The 12,225-nt window shown below is 42.8% G+C and overlaps 1 protein-coding gene across 2 annotated transcripts in view; it reads left to right on the forward strand.

Annotated features, from left to right (window-relative positions):
* Plch1 (phospholipase C eta 1) overlaps positions 1-12,225 on the forward strand; it is a 207,416-nt gene that overhangs the window by 4,571 nt on the left and 190,620 nt on the right. The window lies entirely within an intron of this gene.

Here is a 12,225-nt window from a genome sequence, read left to right on the forward strand (position 1 = left end):
TTCTGCTACAAAATATGACATTATTCTAAAGTCATACTCATTTTGAAAACTCATATACATATATATATATATATATATATATATATTTTTTTTCAAGACAGGGTTTCTCTGTGTAGCTTTAGAGCCTATCCTGGCACTGGCTCTGGAGACCAGGCTGGCCCTCGAACTCAGAGATCCACCTGCCTCTGCCTTCCGAGTGCTAGGATTAAAGGCATGTACCACCAACTCCCGGCTGCTTGTTATTTTTTTTTTTAACTGCACTTTCCTCTTTGCTATGTTTGTGTGGAAAAATCTAACCATTTGGGATTTTTGGGGGGCGGCAGGGGGTGTTAAGAAAACAAAGCAGCTGGGCATTGGCGGCCTATGCCTTTAATCCCAGCACTTGGGAGGCAGAGGCAGGCAGATTTCTGTGAGTTCAAGGCTAGCCTGGTTTCCAGAGCGAGTGCCAGGATAGGCTCAAAAGCTACACAGAGAAACCCTGTCACGAAAAACCAAAAAAAAAAAAAAAAAGAAAGAAAACAAAGCAAACCCTCTGTTGGTAATAAAGAGTGCATGCACCCTACTAGAATTCCAAATACTAAGGAAACAGAGAAAGTTTCCCTGTGTTATAAATTCCTTCCCTCAGTTTTTCAAAGCTTTAGATTTCCATTCTGTTTTACCACTTTGCTCACTTTCTTTCAACATCTATTTCAGTTTTTCTCTAATATCTGTAATTATGAAGGTAGTAGAAAATTGACAGTATATTCCAAAATGGAAATAAGTGTATTTCATGATGTAACCATATAGTCTCAAAGTTTCAATATTATGTCATATTCAGAATAATGAACCTCCCTAAGACATCTTGGCTAGCCAACAGTGGGAGGTATTTTTGGAAAAGGAGCCCAGAGGGGAGTTCTGAAGCCTTTAGAGGAAAAGGGGCTGTGTTCTTCTTTGTTGCCTGTAAAATACTTCAGAGGAGGAGAAAGGGTGTGGTGGGAGAGTGGGAAACTCCACTTTTATTAGCATTTTTTTTTTTTTTTTGCCTTTTAAACACTATAATCTCGTGAGAAGTATATCTGGGTTTAAGAAAAGCTGGGAGTTTAGTTGATGAACTTACTTTCAGCAATACCTACTACTTTGCCATGATCCAGCAGTCACAGGATACACTACTTCATACACAAAAATGAAGCTAGACGGCCATGCACTGGGGCACAAGCCTTTAGTTCCATCTCTTTTGGGGCAAGTGGATCTCTCTAAGTTTGAGGCCAGTCAAATCTACAGAGGGAATTCCAGGCTGTCCAGAGCTACACAGTGAGACTCTCTCTAAGGACCCAAGTTCAATCAGTAGCTCCCACTATGGAAAGTGGGAATAGACTTCTGAAAGTTGTTCTCTGACTTCTACATGTACATTGTGGTGTGGTGAACATCAACACAAGACTGAACACACACACAGAAACACAGACACACACACACAGACAGAAAGACAGACAGACAGACAGACACAGACACACACACACACACACACACACACACACACACACACACACACACACACGGGGGCAGGGGGAGTGGAGAGAGGGAGGGAGGGAGGGAGAGAAAGAGACTAACAAGAAATAAAATTAAAATAAAAAAAATGAGTGTTGGAGAGGTGGTTCATCAGTTAGCTAATAACACTTCCCGTTCTTTTAGCAGACACGAATTTGGTTTCTGTCACCCATATAAGACAACCATCATCATATTGGTGTGGGAAACTTGTTTTGTTTTTCACTGTTCATCAATGGAGTTTTCACTCATTCACAAAAGCAAAATAGTATGAATCCTGTCTTTTCTCCATATTTATAATGTGAAATGTATATTTGCTCATGAATAATATAATAACTTTGACATTGCCATATAAAAAGGGAAAAGGAGCCGGGCTTTGGTGGCCCACTCCTTTAAACTCTGCACTCGGGAGGCAGAGGCAGGTGGATCTCTGTGAGTTCGAGACCAGCCTGATCTACAAGAGCTACTAACAAAGCCTCCAAAGCCACAGAGAAACCCTGTCACGAAAAACCAAAAAAAAAAAAAAAAAAAAAAAAAAAAAAAAAGGAAAAGGATTGTAATGGCTTGTTATAGGAAAAATACAAACATCCCATTTAAAGAATGGATCATTTAAAGATGTTACAAGTGCAGGTAAGGAAAGAAGAACAGTGAGAGTTGAGCCTTGAAAACACCCTTCTCTTTACATAGTAAATGCATTTCTATGTCTAATAACAGTAAAAGGAGCTGTTGGCATTTTTGAGAGCTTATTTTGTACCTAGATGTGATGGTAATTCTTGGTTGTCAACTTGACTACATCTAACTAAAACTCCCAAATGAAGGGCATACCAATGAGGGATTTTGTTTAATTTGCAGTGGGAAGATCTACTTCTAATTTGTATCTTTAAGGTAGGAAGACACAACTTTAATCCAGATCTTTTGAGCTAGGAAAGCCCACTTCTACTTTGGGCCACACATTCTGCTGGTAGCCTATATAAGGACATGGAAGAAGGAATCAGCAGTCATTTTTGGATTAGCTGGACTGCAGTCTGTAAGTCATTCTAATAAATCCCATATATATATATATATATATATATATATATATAGAGAGAGAGAGAGAGAGAGAGAGAGATGCATTCTGTAAGTTCTACTACTCTAGAGAATCCTGACTAATACACTGACATTTTGCTAAGGGCTTCAGATATGAAGACATGCATTTCTCTCAATAAACAAGATCACAGTTCTGCAAAAGCCTTTAAATGCATGCATGTACATTTTACACCCAGTCCCCCCAACCCAATTCCTGTATAGATGAAATTGCCAAAATCTAACAGTTTATACTGAGTAACTAATACACAGGCTTCATTATACTGTCTTACTTTTGTGAATGTGTCAAAACTCTGTCCGTCAATAGTGAAAAACACAAACCACAACTCTTCCACAGGACAGCTTTCTCACTCAGGTCTCTTTCTCCCCATCTTGAGTTCAGCGTGACAGTTGAACATGCCTCTCCTACTTGGTGGTTTGATGTGCTATTTTACTATTTGTTCTTAAAAATCTTGAGCAATACAGAAAGTCAGGCCATAAGGCCAGCTCATCACTTCTAAAGTGCTATATATATTTCAGCTAAGACTGAATGATGACCTATGCAAGGTCTTGGCCTGGCAAGCTCTGGAGAAATATGTGTTGAAAGGGAAGTGACTTCCCGGATAACCTCCTTAAGTCAGTTTCCTTGACTTCCTGGTGCATTGATTAAAATAGATGTGGTGTTTATATCTTCAGGCTTCTGTTCTGACTATAACTCCATATTACTACTGGTTAAATTGGAATACTTTAAGTAGGGTTCTCCCTGCCCCCCCCCACATCACAAAGTACTGGTTTTTGCTCAGGGGAGGGGATCTCCTTCCAGTACACACATTTTTTAAAATTATTTTATTTTATTTTATTTTATGTGCATTGGTGTGAAGGTATCAGATCCCCTGGAATTGGAGTTAAAGACAGTTGTGAGCTGCCACGTGGTTGCTGGGAATTGAACCCAGGTCCTCTGGAAAAATAGCCAGTGTTCTTAACCACTAAGCCATCTCTCCAGTCTGCACACACATTTCTTAATAGCATAGTTCTCTTTAAAAATCCTTTGCAGTGTACAGCCTAGCAGGCTCAGTATAAGGCGCATTAATCAACCTTGGTGAATCAGACACTGCTGACGGGATTTTCTGTGATCCTGATTGTCAGTGCACATTCAGCATCAAGCCATTGAGAAGGGAGGCCCTGCAGAGACGTGCCAGGATAATTAATGAGCGGCATCCCTTAGAATTTAAGGCTTAGACGGTGAGGAGGTGGAGGTAGGAAAGATGCCGTCCACCAGTTCAAGACATTTAAGAAAAATGATGTTTCCATCATCCTTTTACCAATTTGAGGACTTTAAATCTAGGGACCCTGTCCAGGGTTTTTGGTGACTATTGTGAGGTCCTTGTGTTTGGGGAAGCAGGGAGATTCCAGCCGGATTTCTTAGCCCATCTGGATTAAAGTATCAGCAAGAGTCCTTTGATCTTGGGAAAGTGGAAAAAACTTACTGTAAAAGATTTTAACTTGTATGACAGGAAACCATCTAGGAATGGTACCTCACCACACAGGTAAAAGGAGTTTTAATGTAGATTCCATTTTCCTGAATTCCCTTTTAGCCAGTCCCAGGGAAGGGGTGATGGTGGCAGGTGTTGGTGGTTCTATTTGTTTTGGTTTTCTGTTGACTCTGGTACCATGGATTAGGTTATACGATCAAAGGGGCTGTTTACTACCCATTGTTTAATCATTTTGTAATTAATCTCTCCCTTTGTCACAAACCAGGAAAAATAATTCATCCCTACTTCCACAAAATTACCAAGGTAATGACATTTTTCTTGTTTTTAATCAGTGACATTACCCCGTGTCCCCCATCACTCTATAACCCTGGCTGTCTTGATTTTACTATGTATTCCAGGCTGTCCTTGAACTTACTGTGGTTCCCATGTCCCACCTAGTGATAAGATCACAGGCATGAGCCACCATGTCTAGCAATTAAAATTTTCTTTCCTTAATAGTGTTTTTAAAAAGCACCGGAGAAAAGCTATTCTAAAAGACACCTGTGATCCCAGCACTTGGGAAATGGAGGAAGGAGGATCAGAGTTTCAAAGATAGCCTCTGCTACATAATGAGTTCGAGGCCAGCCTGGACTACAGGAGATTCTGTCTCAGAAAACCAAATGGAAACACACACACACACACACACACACACACACACACACACACACACACACACACACACTTCAGAACATGCACGCTTGCATATGAGCTCATTGACTTTACAGTTGAGTAGTAAGGGCTGGGAGATGGGATTTTAGCTTAAGGGTTTATTTTAGAAAGAAAAAAAGAGGGGCTGGAGTGATGATGGCTCAGTGGCTTAGATGCTGGTTGCTCTTCCAAGGACTTCCATTTGATCCTTAGCACTCACAAACATCTGTAATTCCAGTCCCAGAGGGATCCAAAAACCTCTTCTGGCCTCTGTGGGCATCAGGCATGCACTTGGTGCAAAGACATATGTCCTACTGTTGTGTGACAATATTTTTCCTGGGGAGACACAATACACACATCTATTCACTCCGAACAGGGAGCCCATGACAATCCAAAGTATATATACCACCAAAGTCTACACTGGTGAGCTTTAAGCTTTATTTAGTTACTTACAGGAATATGAGTGAGGGGTTACCTGCAGGAGCAAAATGACTCAAAGACAGCTGCATCACCAAAGTCCACCCCAGCATGGGTGACAGCTCACAAAAGCTGGGAATCTGCAGGCAGCTGACCAGGTTGGAGGGTGTCTTTTCTAGGTGTCAAAGATAATCTAAATCTCTTGAAGTCTGCTTGGCTGGGTTCTGCTTCTTGCAGGCCTCCAGAGTCTTTGCATATTAGCTTCATTTCCTCTGAGAGGGACCCTCAGCTTTTATTATTCACTCAGGTAGGGAGAGGCTTAGTAGAGAGACCCAGTGAATCCGTTCAGTTTCAGGGACTACCTCAAGTTGTTTACCTTCCTGTTTAAGGAATTCCTAAGGATGGTATATTTTAATCCTCAGAAGAAACTGTTATATAACAGCAGGCAAAAGACCAAACACATAAAATAATGTAAATAATTTTAAAAGAAAATTTTAAAAAATGTATTACTGGAGGGTAAAAGGTCTGAGCTCACTTTCAGGTTTGAAAACTCAGCAAAATCTAACTCCTGAGCTCGAAATCTCACCAATGCCTGGGTTTGCCTTAAACTCAGCATTTGAAATCCCATGACCCACCTAGAAATCTCCACCCTGGAAAACTCCTCTTTCAAGAAACCCTAGAAAACCTGTCCAAAACCTGTCTCCTGCTCAGTTCCCTGCTGCTTTTCCAGCAGAGGCAGCCACCCTCTTGTGTCTTTCTCAAGAAATCTATTGTGTGGGGTTTGTTGTATGGTGTGACTTTGTGGTACTCCTGGGCTCCTGACTGCTAGATACCTTTCCTCTCAGAACTTCAACATTGCTATGGGGGAAATCTTACCCTTCAGAACTGCTGCATTTCCATTGGGGAAACTTCCCCCTCAGAGCAGTAACAGGTTCTCGTTCTTGTTTTCCATAGGTTTGAAATGTTGTGTGATTTAAAGTTCACGAACTACAGAAATAAACAGTATCAAAATCAAGAACCCATAACATATAAACACTCTTAAACACTCTTGTCAGGACGTTTGTGTTTGAGTTTATTTTAACCTGTGCATCTGAGATCTTTTAGTTCCAGAGGACAAACACAGTAGGATGGGCGATGGATAACCGTGACTGATGGGGAGTTTAATTATCTTGCCTTTTCTTTCTTTTTTTTTCCTATTCACCATGGTGATTGCCACCCAAACAAAACTCTAAACAACCCTTTTCTGCACAAAGAAAAGCAATTTGGAGGCAGATGACTTACCTATTTTTTTTCTTTTCTGTTTATTTACTATTTATTTATATATTTGGTACTGGCAATTGAATTCAGGGCCTCAAAGCATACTGTGTGTTTACACCCTCAACACTACTTGATTTCTTGTAAATTAGGTGTTTGTGATCTGGCAAAAGGAGTAAAAAGAAAGAAAAACTGGGAAACTTAATTTAATTGTTTTCCCCATGAAGCCAAAAGACCTTGACTTCTTCTTCTTCTTGTTCTTGTTCTTTTTTTTTTCCCCTAAATTTATTTCTTCCTTGTATTCTGCCGCTATTCTGGTGGTTTTTTTCTTTTTCTTTTTTTCCCCTGAGAGTCCAGGACAGCTTTTCAGGATAAAGTTTCTTTTTGCCCATGGTGCTTTGCTGTGACATTGTAATTGCCTCTGTTCAACGGAATAATACAAATGGGTTGTTTCTATGGTATCCGCTAAGAGGGATGAAAAGGTGAAATACTAGATCTTGTACTAAGGGGTCACAGTGCGTTCCTCCTCCCACCCTCCAACTGTCTGTCAAAGAGGACTAGCTATCCAGTCCGGCCTTCCAATCTCAGGCTCTCGTTTATTACTTCCTGAGCAGATTCACGCACGAAAAAAAGACTTTTTGTTTACGTTGTCACTGGGTTCAGACAACCCTTGCCAACCCTGTGCTGCCATGCCAGCGCTCCTGGCTTTGTTACTGGAGCAAAGTATTACTTTGAAAGGTGCGCAAGGAGCAGCGTCCACAGTTCCTCCTAGCCAGGCTTTGAACTAACAATAGGACAGGTTGAATGACGACTGATAAATGCAAATCCTGGAATCCCGAAGCCGGATCACACCGCACCACGTTGGTCCCTCTCCACCGTTGGGGCGCTTATCTTTCCTCAACTTTGGAACACTTGCTGGATGCAAATGTCCCTTTTGCCACCGATGTGCACATTAGCTTCTCCAGCCCGCTAGCGGTTGAACCGACGGTTAGCTGGCTTGTTAATTAATGCCAAAGAGGGGCATTTGGAAGAGAGGAGGAGATAACAAAGCATTCTATAGCCTACACTCCCCGTTCCTCAATTTGATTTGTAGTTTACTCAAAATGGATCGCCGTGACTTACCAGTATTATCAGATGCTATATTTATTGGAAAAGGGGCAAGGGGCGGGGTTGGGTCGTTTGAAGCTTTATTTTAGAAGCGCTTCAAACTCTTTTGTAAGCGCCTTGCACAGTTCGCTTCCCCTGAACTCTCCAATTTTGCTTCTGCAGCTCCTTTATCTACCACCTAAACTGAGACTCTACCGGGGGTAGCCCTGGGTTTGGGATTCTTTGAAATTTGCTGGGGGGGGGGGACCATAAGATCTGTATTCCCAGGGGTTCTGGCCTGTGCCTAGCAGGGAGCCCCTTCAAGAGGGTGTAGGTCAAGGGGTCCAGGTCCAATTCTTACCCACCCCACCCCCCGCCCCAACCCCGCCCGGATTACCTTCCTCCTGGAGAAGCCGAGGTTGCAGGCGCTCCAGTCCACTCACGCGCGCTCCAGTTCCGGATTTGCCCTGAGCTGCTGGCTAGGTGGGAGGGGGCTCCACTGTGAGCCAGAGGATTTGAATGAGAAAGCAGGTTGTGGCGGCAGCGCAGGTCTCTATGCCGAGCTCCTCTGTGGGTTCTGCTGGCTAGTGTGGAGTGGTGCGCATCTGGGAGGCCTGTTTTGCCTTTTGGCAGGTGCTTGGGATTGGAATCTCACCGGGCCACTAGCAGATAGATCACTCCGGCATTTGGGAGGTTGCGACGGTGACAAAAAACTCTGAGGGTCCTTCATCCGCGGGATACTCAGAGCTGAGGAGGTCAGTGCTTTCGAGGGGTAGAGGTGGGGGTGGGGGGTGAGGGAGAGGGGCACGAGCAGGAAGAGGAGGACCGGACTGCCTCTTCAGCGTCTCGCGAGCAGGTGGCTGAGTTCTTTCTGGGCAGTTCCAGCCCCGCGCGCTGTGGACTGTGCTGTATGCCAGGATGACCCGGGCGATGAACTGGACCACAGTAGCTCGTGGGCTCCTGATGGAGCCAGTGGGCTTGGGTGCCTGAGCGAGACCTAACCTCTCGCCTTCCCTACCCTGGTTGCAGAACTTCAGCCTCTAGGAGGGTCGGGCATCGCTTCGGGCTGATCCCACGAGGCCTCCTGGATCCTCTGGCTGCCCGCAGAGCAGCTCTGCGGTCTCGGGAGCGCGCCTTCAATTGCACGCGCGAGTCTCACGGTTCAAAAAACTCCTGGCATTAGGCGCTAGGAGGATTTACTCCAATTGCCCTTTCCCGGGACAAATAGGAGGTTACCGGAGCGACGCCAGGGCTGCGAAGGCGCTTTCAGCGCCTGCGCGGGATCCCATGGCAACAGCGCCGGGTCTGAGACGCCGCTTGACTAGCAGTTCTGTCTTGCTTTTCTAAACTGTGGAATCTGCTCCTTCTCTACACTTTTTTGTTTGTACCTTGGCCTCAACTTACGATCTCATTTTTCCTTTAAGAGTTTAACATTGAAATGATGATCAACTGCATGAAATAGAAAACATAAAACTTTTTTCTCTCCTGCGTTATCCTGTTGATCATGGAAGGAAAATAATGCTGAGACGCTGCTTATTGGAACATTCAGGTTTCCTCCTTTTATCCTATGAAAGAGGAGATGAATAAGATTTTACTTCCTGGTGAGGTTTTTTTTGTTTTTTAATTTAGTCAGCCGTGTGTCTTAGGAGGATAGATCTGAGTGTTCTTTTCGCAGTGTGCCCACAACCTCTTAGCGCCTGCGTCCTCCACACCACACAGCCCGGTTTATACTGCACAGAACTCGATGCTCTCCGAATGAACTAGGGTAAAAATACCGGTGACTGCAAACAAAGGCTTTCTATGGCAGCAGAGGCATTGCTTTTCCAGATGCGCGCCGCCTTTGGCTTATGGCGGTGGTTACGATCTTGTTCAGAAAATGAATGCTTTAAGACGCTTTATTGCTGACTCGTCTTCCTAAGCTGTCTGTTGAGAGTCGTTTTCCTCAAATTGTGTCTTGAAACCCCCCTGCCCTCCTTTAAATTCCATTTGTTTACACCCAGGCGAGCATTTGGCAAAGGTACAAATCTTCAGGGATCCCGGGGGTGCTGTAACTTGTTTCTCTGCGTCCTTAGACTGCATCCCTATTTTGCAGCGTGATTGAGAACTACTTGCTATTAAATAAACCGATTAGAGTTTACATAACTGTTAATAAAAGTTTAAAATGGAGTTATATTGGGACAAGGTATGTCCTAAAATAACTTGAGTAAAGTAAGGATTCTGCATTGAACACTATGCATTCCAGAATATCGAGTTTTTAGTAAAACCAGAACTTTTACGATGATTTCATGTAGTGCCAACAGCAAACGGCAGTCAGTGACATAAACATATTACTTTTCTAACAATAGGTAAATGACATTCAAATAAAGTTTTCTCCCCTACCCTTTTTCTCATCAGTGTCTAGACATTTTGCCACTCATGTAGCTCTAATATTTTTTTTTAAATAACGCTTCTATCAAAATTTAGAAAAACTTAATTTTCAGGTTCAAGTACTTTGTGACCCTATTTGGTGGCTCCGATTCCCTAATTCTCAGTGACATGTGTTTCTGCCAGTTCCGGGGAGGTAAACTGCAGTTTTAGCAGACCCTGGGATAATGAGATTGGGAGTGCCTGGAGGAAGGCTGGGAAGGAGACAAAGGGAGGGGAGGTTGGTGGGCAGAGCCAGATTTATAGTGACTTGTAATAAAATGTGTTAAGAATCCTGGCTTCTGTTTGACACATTTTCCACATCATTGACTTAAAGTAAATTTATTTTTAAAATTAATCTTTTACATAATTATATAGATAGAGTTATAAAAACAGACAAGATAAAGGATTCATAACATAAAGTGCTCCGTGTGTGTGTGTGTGTGTGTGTGTGTGTGTGTGTGTGTGTGTGTGTGTGTGTTGCTGGGGATTGAACCCAAGGCTTCACTTTTGCATGCTAGGAAAGCAGTTTACTATCAGGCTATATGCTTAGCCCTTGTGAAAATTCTTTGTTTTGTTTTTTAAAGCACCCGGTATTCCCAGGTCGTCTCCCATCTAAGTACTAATCAAGCCGACCCTGTTTAGCTTCCTAGATCAGATGAGATTGGGCAAATTCAGGGTGGTATGGCCGTAGATGTGAAAATTCTTAATAAAATGTTTTGCATTTAATTCATTCATTAGCCAACAAATATTTATTGAGAACTTATATGTAAGCAAGATGAATATATTCAGTATCTTGGCCTCAATGAATTAAGAGTTCTGGGTTCTGGGATAAATGTAAATGCAGCTTCTGGTTTCCAGGGTGGTGACACTAGTTTTCCTTTGTCCCCTGGTGCAGGATATCAGCCCCAATTCCTCACATGTGGTGTGCAAGCACTCTGCCACTAGCTGCATTTCCATTGAAACTTTTGGTCTTCTTTGTCCCCTGGTGCAGGATATCAGCCCCAATTCCTCACATGTGGTGTGCAAGCACTCTGCCACTAGCTGCATTTCCATTGAAACTTTTGGTCTTCTTAAGAGAATAGTTAATTTGGTGCTGCTTAGAAGTCTAGGCTCAAATAAAACCAAGCCCCCCCCAAAAAAAAACACTTAAGCAAAAAACAGTGGTCAAGTTCTTATTTAAAAACAAATGTGCTTTTTTTTCTTTTTTTAAAAAAGCAATTTAGATAAGATTATCCTGTGAGAGTGTGTTTGTGTACTTTGACACAGCCCTCAGACTTGTGGTCTGGGTAAGTACAGTGCTTAGTGTGGGAGAAACCAAGAAGACTTCAGTTCAGGTTTCCCAGGGGAAGCTAGGTGAGTACTTCTGCAGTCCTTTGTTCTGGTTCCGTGTTTCATGACATAATGAACCTTCTGCCAGCTCCCTTCAAAGAACAGAGTTGGGCTGCATGCTTGAAGGATTAGGACTATTATTTCTCTGAGGGGAAAAAGGGTGGATACAAAATTATGGCCCAATGAAAGGAATGCAGTGGAACATTTTAACTTTTAGGGTTAAGGTAACTTTTAGTGAGTACAGATTATTGACATCTCTTAGGTCCACTGCAAGAGCGCTATTGAAATACTGACCATGGTTGATAAACATTTGCTTCTGTCATTTCTCGTTAGGGAAGATTCTGGCCTTCTTTCCTTCACCACTCCAGGAGTTAAATAAAGATTGGAAGGACAGAGATGTGCCGAGGAGCATCCCCCATTTGGTTATTGCTCTTTGTCTAGGAAAACCAGACTCAGCTGTGAACTGTAGACCAAGTGATGCAGAACTCATTACTTTGAACAATGCCTTCCCTGCCTGTGAAGTGTGTCCTCTCTTCTTGTTGGCAGGGGCTTATTCCTGCCTAGCTGTGGTCACAAGGAAAATCATTTAGACACAGTTCAGCAGGCACTCATTTGCTTGTCTTTGACACCCGTGACCATTTTTGTTTAGGGAGAAATCCAGTTTTGCTATGATAGGGTGTGCCAAATTGGAAGGGCATTTTTGGAAGCCCATGAAGAAGTTTACACAGCTTTTTGCTATTATCATCAAAGTTTCTGTCTTGTGTGCTTCAAAGTAGAAGAGGACAGGATGGATAAAGAAGGGGCAAGCAAAAGAAAACTGTTTATGCCAAAGTTAAAAATGTTCTTTCCAGCTCTGCAGTTTGGATACAGTAAGTGCTTGGGCCTTGCAGTCATTACAGAGCAGAGAAAGATGACTCTGCCATATGTGTTGCATACATTAGGAAGCCAAAAGCTAAGGCTACCAAATGAC

The sequence above is a fragment of the Cricetulus griseus genome, assembly GCF_003668045.3.
Source record: "Cricetulus griseus strain 17A/GY chromosome 1 unlocalized genomic scaffold, alternate assembly CriGri-PICRH-1.0 chr1_0, whole genome shotgun sequence".
Lineage (NCBI taxonomy): Eukaryota > Metazoa > Chordata > Mammalia > Rodentia > Cricetidae > Cricetulus > Cricetulus griseus.